This window comes from Grus americana, chromosome 11 (assembly GCF_028858705.1).
Source record: "Grus americana isolate bGruAme1 chromosome 11, bGruAme1.mat, whole genome shotgun sequence".
Classification (NCBI taxonomy): Eukaryota; Metazoa; Chordata; class Aves; order Gruiformes; family Gruidae; genus Grus; species Grus americana.
The window spans coordinates 11,168,319-11,183,046 of NC_072862.1; the positions used below are offsets into that span (position 1 = coordinate 11,168,319).

A 14,728-nucleotide genomic window follows, 5' to 3' on the forward strand; every position below is an offset into this window, starting at 1 on the left:
GCACAGCAAGTGGGAGGATTGCAGTATTTCAGCCTTCGCAAAGAGGATCTGGGACAGAAGCAAAACCAAATATCCCATGCACAAACAAAAATCGTCTCCAACCACACATTTGCCATGTTTTCTGGAGTAATCTGGTCTGCACAGCACAGTCACAGCCCAGCAGAATTAAACCATGGAATTGCACTCTGAGCCCATGGTATATTTCTCCTTTACGCTACCTACTACTGGGTCCCATTCACTCACATCAGTTTGCCTTGCCTTGAATTCAGAAGCCGTTAAGAATAGGGACTGCACATCTTAGTCCTCAGTCTAAATATCTCTAGGGACTGAACAGGTACTCTAACTCCCTTCTCCCTCTGCTGGGAAATTGGTGCTGGCCAGGATTAGTACCCCACACAGAGATACACTCAGCTCAGAAGCAAACTGGGATGTGGCAGAGCCCTCTCGCTCTCCCAGCCCCCTGCACTGCTGATGGAGAAACAGTGAGATTTGGGCTCCGAGGCAGCCGCAGGCTGTGCTCTGAGCATCTGCTAACTCCCTTCCCCGGTCCCTCAGACTTTCACCTGCTCTTCCCCCTCTTCCCACTGCTCAGGGCTTCAAACTGCTCAACTCAGCAGCTCAAAATGGTGCGGGAGGAGAAGGTGGAGTCAGCATCAGGAAAGAAGGGCCCTGCTATCTTACACCTTTGAGAAACTTGCACATCCTGTAGGGAATGACGCTCCTTCAAATGCTGCTGCTGTCGCTCAGCCACAAAACCCGTATGTTCACCTGTGCTGCGATCTGCTCACTGAACTGCTGGGACTTGATTTCTACTTTACATCCTTCCAGCTGAGAAATAATTTATTTCAGTCCTCTAGACAGGAACTCGATTGCCTGCAAAGCCATCTCAGTCTGCCTAAAGGAGGGAAACAAACCTGTGATCTCACCCAGTGGCTGGCCGAGCGGCGACAGACCCCAGCCTTGGCCAGCAGCCCCTGTCCAGTGTGCAGTGAAGCTCAAATCCCTCCCAGCTCAACACAAGGCCAGAGGGGCCCTGGGTGCTGTTTTCCAGCCTCCGGGCATTTTACTTGTTCCAGGCAAGATCCCTCCCCCAGTCCTGGTCAGAAAGGAAAAGCCGTGGGAATGGAGCTCAACACCCCGAGGCAGGCTCACCCCCAGCCGCCGAGGAGTGCTTAACTCCCTCCGCGCCGGTGGGCGGCCCTCCACAGAGACTGCCGCCATAGGGATGCCTTGCTGGCAGACCCTCCAGCAAAGGGTTACAGCTCCAGGACTGGCCTCATCCTGCTCCCCAGGCCGCCACTTCCCGCACTGACAAGCCCCGCACAGGGGTCGGCTGGCCTGCACCGGAGCCCGCAGTGCTGTGCCATGAGCAGGAGGACAGCTGAGGCCAGACCTGCCACTCAACCGCCAGTCCTCACGCTTTCCCAGGACGCCTGTCGCTCCTGCTGCCCTACCTTTCAGTGTTTCCATCCTCCACCAGCACACAGACAGCAAGCCACGAGTGGAGAGCACTCTTTCCACGCTCCTAGCAGGTCCCAGAGGCTGCCCACTTAACAGAAAGATATCTTCATCATTGCATCAAAGCATGTTTTCTTCCTTTTGCTCCGCATGCTGCTGCACGAAAGCTGTACTGCCGTACAAAGCAACCCTCGCTCCACACAGAGCATGCGGTCAGCAATCAGCCGGCATGTCAGGAGTTAACTTAGCATTTCCATTCTCCTGACCTGCACCAACGCTGGCTGAATATCGAGCTATTCTTTGCAGCTTGATAAAGCATGAGAAAGCTAAAGGCCTCACACACTCCTCTTTTCACAGCTTGGCCCGCTGCCCACAAGCTGTCACTCCCTGGCACCCAGGGCAAAGAGAGAGAAGGAGGCCAAACTGCAGCCAGCTGCAATGAATCACTTGCTCCCCCGGTCCCCTCCTCCCCGGGGAGCCTGGATCCCTCCTTCCGGCAAGGGGATAATGTCTGCCTGGCTACGCTGGCTTCTTTCACAGAAAAAGCCATCTTTTTCGAGGGGAGGAGGGAGGGGGGCTCCTATTGCAAAAGCTGCTGCCACAGAAAAGCGCAAAGCAGCTCCCAGCAAGACCGAGGATTTCTGCTCAGCAGCTGGATGGGAACGCACTCCTGCAAGTGTTCAACACAAACACCACTTAAAAGTCTGATGTTGGCCATTTGTCTAAATTGCAGGAAATTCTGGAGGAAGGCTCAGGCACAGAATCTGATTTGAAGGAGACTGCTTATCCCTTCATGCCCCACTCATGCAATATTTATTTCAGGGACTGATTCCCATTGCGGTCTCCTCCTAGCTCCCCTTCTCTCCCTCACTACAACATCCAGCTCAACTGCCATGTCTCATCTAAACCCTTCCAACCACCACCACCACCACTCCCTTGTGTTTATTTTGATGGGTTCCATCATACAAACTGCTTCCCCATGTTACAGTTCATTCTTCATTTTTAACATGAAGCAGCAGATGGAAATGCATTCACATTTCAGGGTCAGCAGAGTCTGAAACAAAAACCACACAGCTGAGAAGACACAGGAACACCAAGGTCATCGCGTGCCATCCTTGTGCTATAAACCCACGTTTGGAGAGCAAAGCCTTTGCAAGGTGAAGATGGCAGCTGTTTGCTTTCTGAGGAAGGGGATATTCATCCATAAACCACATACAAACTCAGCCCCATACAAAACACATCAAACTCAGAAGAAGGAAGAGTTGCACAGTTCCCACCTGGCAGCCAATGAGTATTCAAACAGTGAGAAACTCATCAACTTTGGGTCACCCAAGCTATCTACAGAGGGTTTCTTTTATTATTGTTGTTGTTTGGGTTTTCAGAGAGTTTGTTTTTACCAAATCTGGAACAGCACAAACCAAAATGTAAATCATTAAAAGAAACTCACTCTTTTTTTTTTTTTTTGAAAGCAGAAGTGGGAAGGACCTTCACTATTCCTAAAGCTACCTTCATCACAAACTAAACCGAGTCTTAAAAATGCTTTCAGGGACACGGGCTGTCAAGAATCACAAGTAACCACATTCAATGCTATTTTATCACATACTCTGTCAAATGACACATTACATATGGATTTATCCTTTATGATACATTTATAGCACTTCGTAAGGTTTCTCTTGCACTCCTATACATCTACATCATTAAGTGCCTCCTCCACAACACCTGCAGCTACAAAACTAGTATATTGAAAAGACTGTTACACTGCTCATCCATAAGTTAGCAAGCTCTAGAACTCAGGTTACCCCTTGTGCAAATCAAATACAAAACACTCCCTAACTGTACAGACACACGCACACAGAGTTTTGTTGTGGGAATGCTAGCTCATTCAGCATCACTCTCCTCTGCCAGAAGAATCTTTAAATGCAAAACTTAATAGAAACAGTTAATATCCCAAGCGTGGCTCCGAGCCATCTGAGCTCTATATGTAATATAATCGGGTTCATAATGCTCAGAATAGCACTCTGGAGTCCTAGTACAGACTAAGACCTCACTGTATTAAGTGTTGTGTAGATAGTTGTAGTGGTGCAGTTTTCTCTTCTGTAAAATTACTGAGCGCCATATACAGGAACCAACCGTAACCCATATTTTACAGAAGTTAGGACACAAGAGAGCAATGTATACTTTTCAAATGTCTTTTTTTGGCAGCTAAATCAAGTTAGTATTTTCACAGACACACTGGAGGGGGAGGGAGGGGAACACTGAGGTTACTCTCTCTCTGGAGCAGACAGGCGAAAGCCCAGTTCAGCCAAAGCTCACTGAGGCTCTTTATGTTTCCGTTCAGTGACAGAGGTCACTTGTCGAAGACTGAACCAGATCTGGTACTGGGCTGCCTGCTAAGCACGCTGGCAAAAGGATCTGAGCTATACCCTTCCCTGCAGTTGTTTGCGTTTCTTCGGAAACACCAAAGGCCTGGAGTCCATCCCAATGCTGCTTGTACCGCCTTTGCTAAAAACATGCCTTTTAGCTCCAAAGTAAAATTTGCCTTAAATTCCTCATGCTCTGAAGAAAGGAAGCCCGTACACAGGATCTATGAAGAAGGTAATCACTTGTGTTTGCCAAAACACTTCATTTACGCAAGTTCTAATTCTTTTGGCACAGATTTCAGGATATTTTCCTACCATAAATACACGTTAGATCCATGCGTGAGCTGATCATCCTGTGATCCTCTTCAGGTTCACGTTGTGCGGCAGGTGCTGCAGCCTGCTCATACTTCCCGAGCATCCAGAAGTCACGGCTCTTCAAGCCATTGATTTTTAAGAGGCACCAGGTCACGCTGTCTGGCCTTCAGCTGATCACAGTTCATGAGCTTTCTGCACATTTCTGGCTTAGGAACTGTATGTGTTTGAAGTGAACAGTGACTAGATGCCTTTTGGCAAGATGCCTGAGGCAAAGGCCTCAGGAGATAAATCCACCATTTCCCAGGCTGATACAAATGGACAGGCATCCTCTCACTTCAACTCTTATTCCCTATTTGTGAAAAGGCTGAGGGAGCTGGCTGCTACCAGGGGGAGAGGAAGAGCTGGAGGCTCCAACACAGTTGCAAGCGGTGTACTTGAAGAAATATCTCACAAGAGGAAACAGAAGTCGACAGCTGAGTACTTAGAGGGGAGTCCTCTTCAGAAACAAGGCAAACAGCACTGCAGAATAATGTCTTAATATAGGTTGCTCCTTCAGATCTGCACTAGCCTGAATGCCCTGACGCAGCAGGAGAAAACGTTATATGATGGGGAGCAGGAAGGGGCTACGTGTGGGCATGAGCAGGAGGAGGCTATGTATGAAGAAGGACATTCTCCTCTTAGCTAAAAAAAGCTGTGGTTTTCAGTGCTGTTTTGCCTTTCCTCCACTGCGTTGTTTCCCAGCTGAGAGGGATCCAGTTAGCCCATTGCACGGCATCTCATCAGAGCCCATCCTGCCTGCTGTCCTTGGCATGGGGCTCCCCAGGGGTGGCTCAGAGGGTACGGGACAGAGGCAAAAGGGGACACTAAAATTGTGCCAGCGTGTTCTCCTCAGCTCAACAGAACAAGCAGGCAGGAAGAGAAACTTTCACAAAGCTGTTTCTTAAACCAGATTTACAGGGATACAGTGAAACAGGGTAGGGTCATGGGTGAGGGGAGATTAAACAAGTTAATAGCTAACCAGCAAGACTGCCAGACAGATCACAACCTGCAATAGGTTTTTACAGGGAAACACTGAATCCGAAACTGTCACCTGCAGACCAGCTGGGAATTGCCACTGCCTCCGCTCTTTCTGTACCACTGCAACGCATCACAACTACAGTACTATCCTTCCCCCCTGAAGTCCTGGCTCCTCTAAGAGGAGGTCATACTCAAAACTATCTTTTCTCTTTTTTGTGTGCCATGACTGATGAAGGTCTGAAAGTCTGGGTTTTGGCAACTAAAGTAACTGCTGTGAAAATGTTAATGGAGATTTTTGCCAGAACAGGTGAGAAAAGCCTTCCAACTTCTTGAAAAGGTAGTGCGTAGAAAGGCAATCCGGTGCAGAGCTGCAGGGACAGCAAAAATGGAAGTTCTGCTACTGTGGTGGACGTTCCTGAGGCTGTCAGTGTGAGAAAGAGGACAAAGCTGTCTGCTGCCTTACCTGTAGTCACTCAGGAGATGAACTGTCAAGACCTACAGAAATTCCGGTAGTCTCACAACAAACAGTTTCTAGGAGGACAATTTTTCATGAGGATATTCCTGTCTACTGGTTGAATAACTTCTTTGTTCCAAACTGCAGCTATAAAAAAAAAAGCACCTTCCTGCTATTGCTTTGCCATCCAAGACATTGTCATTGTCACCTTTCAGATGTGTAAGTGTAAGAGACAGCAGCAGCTGAGCTGCGGTAATTAGGAGGGAGAGATGTGCAGGCCTTGCCTTGCATCTTTAAGATGCGGTTTACACTTTGGCAGGTTTAACAGTCCCCATTCACCAGGGTGAAAATAAGCCATCTGCATCTACTCCAGCAGACCATCCTCATTTCTGAGCCCTTTAAATAGTTCTGGAAAAATCAGCATTGCCTCCCTTACTCTGCTTTCTATCAGGCCCCAAACCATTACTTCTCTTATTTACAGTAATACAGGAACACTGGCTCTAGAACTGTTTGCAAGACATCTACTTAAAAAAAAAAAAAAAAGGTTTCCCATTTTATTCAAGTGTCTACTGAGTTCAAAGTTACGCTGCTCTCTGTACTTGCAGCAGGGAAGCTAAGGAGGATGGGACAAACCTCATTCAATTCTATTCACAAGCACCCTTGCTGAGGAAAGCCAATAACTTTCGGAGAGTCTCTGCAGACTTTGCTCCACCGCTTTGCATGCTGAAGAATGGCTGGTTGGTAATCCTCTTTTCACTCAGTGAGCACAGACCCAAAGGTTTTCATCCCTGTGAGCTCAGAAATTTCCATTTCCATTTGAGAGAGACATTTTCCTGGCAGTTCTCAAAAGATGCATTTGTAAAATAGGAAACAACCTCAAGGAATGCTAAAGCAAAGGAAGAAAGCTGTACGTGGACAGTCTTTCTCTCTCAGCCAGGAAAGGAAATTCCTTCTCAGCACTGATGCCCCATAAACACAACCTACTCTGCAACTACCAAATACTCGATCAAAGTGACCAGCTGCCCACCCTACCCTGTACAGACACCCGACATTTTCCTACATGTTGGTTTCAGATCAGCCACCAAAATCTCAGAAGAAAGAAAAAGTCCAGAAACACATATTTGTGTGTGCATGCCAGACAAGAATGGAAAATAAGGGGTGCACATCAGATGGCTAAAACAAATTAGAGATGTGAAGGTATTCTAGTGAACTCACTACAGAGAAGACACACTTGCATCAATGATTTTTAAGCCATAGGCTTTTGTTGTTTGCAAAGGTAATTAAAAAAGCAAATCTATTGACATATCTCTAAAGGAAAACGTTTAGAAGTCTGCAAATCCAAAGAGGTTAAAACTTACTTCTTTCAAGTGCAAAACACTCAGACGGCCCAAAGCCAAGATCCAGAAAAAAGCCCTAGTCAGTCGCTCAGGAATGCCAGCTCTTAGCACAAACCAAAAGCATACAAACCCTCTGGTCAGGCAATTCACAGTATCATCTCCCACCAAAAAACTCACTTAAAATTGCATTCTCAAAATTGCATCTATTGTCCACCTCCTTGATTCTATGCCAGGGAAATCTAACTGAAGTCTCACTTTGACACTCTCCAAAGTAGTCAGCTGAGCGAGCTATTTTTCTTACCTGGCTTTGGGGAATTCCTGCTTAGCATCTCTGTAAAGGGAAACAAGAAGGCTTCATGTCGCACATCAGGCAGGATCCCTTCCATCCCTCCTAGCTCCTTAGCAAAGGCATATCCTGAGGTGCACTGTGCCCTAATAAATCAACACAACCGCTCCAGGTTTCCCCGGCAGCTGGAAGCTGGAATTCTGCAGCGAAGGCAAACACCTCCCCAGCTAAAGCAAACACGGCGGCGAAGCCCCTGCTGAGCATCCACAGCTACTGTCAAGAGAGGGATGGAGAGAGAAGGTGGAGATCATAAGACATCTGGCTGACAAAAGGCAATCCCAACTTAGATGGAAGACGGCCATAAGTCCGGCCCTGACCTAGACATTCCTCTGTGCAGGCACACGCTTGCTAAAACGTTCTATCAGAGCAAAACCACAAGACTTCGTTTTTAGAGCAATGACCATCTCGCCCCTGACACGGATGGTAGTTTTACCTTTAAGAGCATTTATTTTAGCATTTAGGGGACTCATGTAGAAGAACCTGCAAAAGTACAGAACAAAAATAGCCCAGTCTTAAACAGCTTATAGCTTAACTCTAAAATAAACGAAGACAAAGGAAACGGTACTGATCAGTATGAGCAGCAGTCAGCTCAGCAGAACAAGACCACTGCTGTTTCCAGGAGGTGTTTGGTTTTTTTTTTTTCTTCTTTCTTCTTTTTAAACTACATAACAGAAAAGACCTGATGAAGGATTTTTGAAAAGAATTATTAGGTGGGTTGGCATACATTTATGGGCCAACCACCTCTCAACACAGAAAACAAACCAGTATTTTTCAAAAGCAGCACAAGGAAACAACAGAAGCTAATGTTACCAGACAAACAGCAGAAAGAGTCCAACTTCCAGCACTAACATTCACTAGATTGCATACAAAAAAAACTAGATGGGCTGCTTCAATACCTCATTTTCAGTTGCACTTGGCAAGTAAGGGAAGGGAGTAGCCAAGGCAGGGCTGAAACACTGAAAGTAAAGGAAAAGCAAAAAAGTTGACTGCCTCAAATGCTCTTACAACAGGCACAAACCCATCAATACCTTAAAAATAAATCTCATTTACTGTAACAAAGGCATCTTCTTCAAACACACACCAAGGGCTAGAGTAAATTCCCAGATTTCAACATCTCCCACTCCTGACAGTTATGCTCTCCCACAGGGGGTTTCCAGGAAGAGCCCTCACTGCACAGATGGGAAGCAGTGCAGGATAAGCATGAACAAATCCCACTTATGTCAGACCTGATCTGTACCGCAAACCCAAGTCTTCAGCTTCCATGGCATCATTTGGAGCCCTGGCTTTGAGACCACTGTAAGGCATATTTTCCTCCACGCTCCCTTGAAGAGCCACCAGATCCCAGTCTATGAGTAAATACCTCCTTTAAGGGAGATCCTGGTCTACCTGCACGTGGTTGAGACGTACACACCAGACAGCTAACAGTGCACAGCAACGTTGGAAAGCCAGCAGACCCATCAGAAGGTGAGTGCCAGGAGCTCCCCCACCACAGATCACCCATCCCCGAGGCCCCAAACTTGCAGATTGCTGCATGCAATTCAGCTTGCAGAGCTGTGTGCTGTTTGGGGAGACCCTGGGTGGCAGCAGGGCACTGAGAAGCCCTGGGTCTCAAGAAAGGAATCACAGATGAATGTGTTGGGTGAAGGACTGGTACATATGCATACATGGAGAGACACAGACACAAAGGAGGGCGGGGAGACTGGGGGAGAGAGACAACGACACTTGTCTCCAGGCCTTGTGCTTATTTTGACCTTTCAGTTAAAGATTCTCCGAAAAGGCACTGTTCAGCCCCAAGCCTGATTAGACGTCTTGGGAAAAACGGAACACAAAGCATCACACATGAATGAGCACAGAGCCATAATACGATCTTGATATTCCCACCCATCCATATGGCCAAAAAAAGCGAAGTTCTTCAGCACAGACACTGGCAGCAGCAATATGAAACTAATGTGTTAATTAGCAGACTTTGCAATCCAGCACAGGACAGAGATTGCTGATCTTGGCTATTATAGTCAATCAGAAGCCAAACAGAACAAGTACCACATTAGTTAACCCATTCAGAACAAAGTTAATAATTTGCTAATTGCAGGTTTCTGGAGTGAACAGACCAAGATCTGTTTTCCAAACCTTTTTTCTCAGGGATATCTTAAAATGTATTTGGTATGGCAAGCTCTCCATCACTTGCAATTCTTCTCTTTATTAAGATTCAGTCTCAACTTAGATGTTTAGCTAAATTCAGGGAAGCCCACAGCCTTGCTTTACACAACATCAGATTAAATGAGCTCAATCATTTGCCTGGCCTTATAAAACTAAGTTAGTTTTCAGCCTGTAAACAATCACAAGTTATTCTGAAACAATCATAGGCTAAACTACAACATTCATCAGATTTACTTCTTGTCCAGGATTTTCACATTGAATACAAGAGAGGATTAATGAAAGTAACTGAAATTGCTTAAATGCAATTGGAATTTAACACTGCTCCTTGGTGTACATGGGTTTACACACCAACTACTTAATAAAACTCTACTTTCCTAGAAAGTTTAATCAGTAAAATAAGTACCACAAGACAGGTCAGATAGCAACATCAGTGTAAAGGTGAAAGGAACATTGTGATACATAGAAAACTTCATTCTCAGGAGACACCTGTTAACACTCCTGTCATGAACAAGATTCTTCATATCCAGGATGTACCATTCACATTGCATAAAACATTTTGACATGAACAACGTTTGGGAGGAAAAAAAAACAGGGATGAGGAACACAACTGCATTAGTCTTGGGGTTATTTCTAATGCACAGAAAACCAGAAATCAATTGCAGCAGGACTAGTCAGAGTCACATAATTTAAGGTAAGACCACTCTGACTTCCTGCCTCACACACAGGCGCTGTTCCATTTTATCCACTCACACCTCCACAAAACCCATTAAGTGGTTCTTTGAAATGTAGTGGTTTATGGCATCTAGACTAGAGGCCTTTGGAGGTCAGAACATAAGTTCACTGCTCTCCTAGTAGTTTGCTCCAACGGCTCTATCATTCTTTCTGGCAGGAAGGCCAGTTTAATGTCTTATTTGTTTGCCTTCCGCCTTGAGCCATTAATTCCTTCTCTGCTGGATTAAAGAGTAGCTCCTCAGAGTCAATTATGCACATGCTTTAACCAAGACACCTCTTAATAGCTTTTTTGGCAATCAACAGATCGGTCCTGTCAGTCTTCCACTACAAGGCACCTTCTTTGGTGCCTGAACAACTTTGAACATTTTTTGTTTTGTTTTAAATATCAATTTGTTGTCATCCCCACCACCTCCTCCTCCTTCAGGGTCGCTGCATTGGTGAAGCACCCAATCGGTGAACGATCAGCATCTCCGCACACCGAAGTCTATACTTACCTGTATCAAATGGATGTTATTTCACTAGACCCGTTTTACAGCGTAATGGAGGAGCTACAGAAATCATAAACTGCAAAGATTGTATCAGTTAGCTAACAGTCAATTACCTGACTTACTGAGTGTAAGGAGCTCGTATCTTTCTTAGTCACCATTTAATCATTTCTCCAAAAGCACTTAGGAAAACTTCACTACCTGATCCCCATTCTGCCAAAAGTTTACATACTATTCAGGATCTTCAAACAAGAAAATCCCAACAGACCTGTCATTTCCAGCCTTGGTTTTGAATTTGCCCTCAGCACTGCCTGCTTCTCTGCTGAATCAACATTAGCAGTGGCTTTAGATTTATTTCCAGAATAGTGATGAACTACTGAACAGCAGAGAGTACTGATGCTTGCTGAAGACACCGATTAGGAATATCACTTTCTGACATGTTCCCAGTAACTCATGATTTCAGATGCATCGGCCTTTCTTTTTTTTTTTAATTAAATAATTACGAGGTATGCTGTTGATGTTGGCACAGATCAATTATTCATACCATTGTACGGCTCCAAGTCAAACATCCTAAGAAACACATTACATGAACACAGTCACCTGCTGCCATGTACTCATGTGTTTCTTTCCAGCTGCTCTTTCTTACTATTAACTCAACCGAACCCCTCAGAGGTATATATCCTCTGAAGTATACATCAAAACCCATAAGTACCCATCTCAAATCTCCCCAAAGACCCGAGTTATTCAAGATTGCTGCACGAAAAGCGTTAATCCCTTGTAGATGTTAACCAGCCACTCCGTATCATGAGGACTAGTACCTCCCTCTGCTTCTGTTCCAGCAGGAGGCCCACTGAACTTCCACCTCCAACCAGCATTTCCATTTAGTGACAGTTCTCATTTTGTGTTGTATGTCAAATGAACATCTAAGTTCTCAAAGAGCACGTGGCAGAGAGTTTATGCTCTGCGTGCAGGCAGGAGCACAAGCCAAGGTTTGGGTGCAGATCAGTATGACAGCAGGAAGGGCTCTGCCCATTATAGGACTCAGGAGAAAATAACTCCAAGGCAATAGTGTAGAATGAGACACGTGGCTTTTATCAATCCTTAACTTGGTATTTTCAAAGCAAGAAACTTACTTGTCATTGTGAACTCTCCACCCCAGCTACCCAGGAACATTAATATCTGGCTGTCTATCAGGGACACTAACCTCTTGGATGAGATCCTAAACACAGCTCCAAGAAGCAGAAACATGCGGCCTATGGAAAACTGGTGGCAGGGAAGGCTACCCATCAGTTTTAACAGCAGAAAGTCTGCTCATATTTATGCATGACCGCTCAAGTGAACTGCATGACTGCTTTTGTCAATCTGCTCTCAGCGATCTATTCTTCCAGTAGGAACACCAGGAGGAAGCCACGCTGGGACTGGGCAAAGGAAGAAAACACCCTGTGGACATAGTGAATGGGACAGAAAATTCCCCTACAAATTCTGTAAGTTTATTTGCAGTGATGCTCTGCATTGACTTGTCTAACAGCTTTTTGGGACACCCTCACACATCAAAGCCCAAGCCACACCACAGTAGTCATTTTGACTCAATCTACTTTAGAAATTGATTAGACCATTGATTTTTTCATAGTTTAGATAGAGACAAAGTGACCTTTCCATCCCACAAAAGCAAAGGGAATTAACACATGTAAACAGAGTCTTCATCTTAAAGGAAGTGTTTTGCTCCCTGAGAAGGGAAGTCCTGCAATACTCTGTTAGTTTTTTTTCTTGCAGTTCCCAAGAGATCAATTCTCCTTTCCCCACTTGAGCTTTTCACCTTTCTGACCAAAACAGGCCAAAGGGACATGACTTCTCAGAGCACATACAGAACAGTAGCCTGAAGACAAACACAAGACACAGATCTTCCCATAGGTCACTGAGTGGTAAAGAAATTGGTACCAATTTGTAGGCTAACAATTCTATTTCAGTCTTACCACAAGTGAAGCAGCATTACAGAGGACAGTTTCCAGTACAGAGATAACAGTTTCCTAAGCATAAGAAGTTTAAGGATTTCTCTACACAGAAAAGAGTTTTTCAAGATGTATTCTTTATTACACAGCAGAATAACAAGGATGCTCCATGCGTTTATATTGGTTGAAACCATTTCCCTTGTGAATCACTGCATGCATATGATTTCTACCTGCTTAAAATAAACACATTACATTTTGGGCAAAGTTCCACCGTTAGGACCTTGTGCCTTCTGGTACTTCCTACATGGTGCACTTGGGGATGCAGATTACAATCCTAGAGCTGAACAGCCAGGTGTCATTTGTGTTTTGATGATCCAACAGGCTCTGGCAGCCTGCAGAGAACACGGAGCCTGTAATTGTCACTGCAGCACCCGTTAGGATTACACTGTGCTGGCAGCATTGGGAGGAAGGTAAACAGATGCAAAGCCCAATGGCTTTCAAACATTCAAGAGACAATACAGGCAAAGGAAAAGGATGAAACCTCACGTGTGCAAGTCATTCTCCCGCAAAAGCTTTGCTCGGTGCAGCACCATCCTGGGACTTGCATACTGCTGCTAACCACCTGCGCCAGACACAGACACAAATCTTCAATCAGCAACAGAACATCAAACTACAAAACTACTTAACCAGAAACGTTCAAGTTTATTGGGGCCGTGTGAGCAGAACGCCAGCATACAAGTTCCTCCCAGCAGGACACCCATCATTGTCACCATCTGGAAGGTAAACACTATTTAGATGTTATTTGCCTGTAGCTAATGAGTTTGGCATTCATAGATCCACTGCAAGAGCTGTTGCTATAGCGGGTCTGTGATGGTGGGATGCTGTAGATGTATTTGAATGGTTGGCTCCAAAATAACACGAGTCTGCAATACGGCCATCAGCTTGCCTATTCTTTCTACAACCTTTATTCGCAGACTTCAACAAAGACAGCTCTCCACAGCATTGTGAAGCCTAGTTATGCATTATGGAACAGCGGATGGTATCAATATGGGTCGTTAAGGAAAGCTTCATGATGCCACCACCCTGTATGTACAAGCCTCAGTACCGCAATGAAACAGAACAATTATTTGCAAGACGGTCGATGGCAAGCAGGCCTTTTCTATTTTGCGGACAGATAATGCATTTACAAGGTTCAAGTATCCAGAACACAGTACTGTTACTGCAACGCACAGGAATAGTTTTAAAATACAATAAGCAAGAAAGCACGATTGTCAGAACCACTCCAGAAACCCTTAGATTTGTGGGTCTCTGCTGAGCTTGTTACTGAGGCTACTGACACAGGCTTTCGCTTGCCCTGCAGATCAGTTCAGTGCTGAGAAAGAAGGGGCCATGGGGACTCGGGCACTACGAGGACAGAGACTTGACTGTCCCAAGCCCAGAAAAAGCAAAACAGGCTAAATGGCTCTTTCATCTGTTCCTCTGCAGCTGCTCATATGGCCACTCTGCCAGCACACACAGCCCCTACTCCCCATCTCTGCTGCTGTGGATAGTGACCTTGCAGGTAGCTGCCCTCTCAACAGCTCAGAGAACAAGAACAGCATTTGTAGAGCAGCTGCTCTACCTCTCTGCTCCTTTTTCTTTAGCTCTACATAATCTCAGCAGTGCTGGGCACAGAGCACAACCAGACACTCCGGCACTGGGACTCCAACTAACTGTTACCATGGCCAAGGAGCTCGGCATACTGAGTCACTCGGGGATGGCAGCACCGCAGGGATCTGCTCTGCCTTCTTGCCAATTAAAATTTTGCCTAAGCTGCCAAGAGGACAAGCTGGTAGTAGGCACCCAGGACAATACTGTAATTGCACATGCACCTCTGTTAGCTGTCACACATCTGGGGAACATTTTCTGGTTACAAATCCCAAAAAGTCAAGGAAAATCTAGATAAAGGAAGCAAATAAACGGTAAGAGTCAGTGCTACCAGTTACAGTGACAGCAGCCCCCCAGAAGGCATAGTCATACAAGGGAACCACACCTCTTCCTTGTAGCCATGAGAAAGCTGCACTGACATGCAGACCAAACTGCTAAAAGCCCTTGTGATCTTTGCCTTAAATCTCTCTC

General features: G+C 45.5%; 1 protein-coding gene across 6 annotated transcripts in view; it reads right to left on the reverse strand.

The window, feature by feature from the left end:
* Nucleotides 1-14,728, reverse strand: part of PLXNB1 (plexin B1) — an 80,676-nt gene that overhangs the window by 58,946 nt on the left and 7,002 nt on the right. The window contains exon 1 of one of the 6 annotated variants that reach the window (XM_054838290.1): nt 13,152-13,170. The exons of 4 other annotated variants lie outside the window; for them this stretch is intronic. The gene's annotated coding sequence lies outside the window, so the exon portion shown is untranslated. Of the gene's footprint in view, nt 1-1,454; nt 1,533-13,151; nt 13,171-14,728 lie in introns of those variants that run through there. One more of the 6 variants, XM_054838285.1, reaches the window with a different exon arrangement.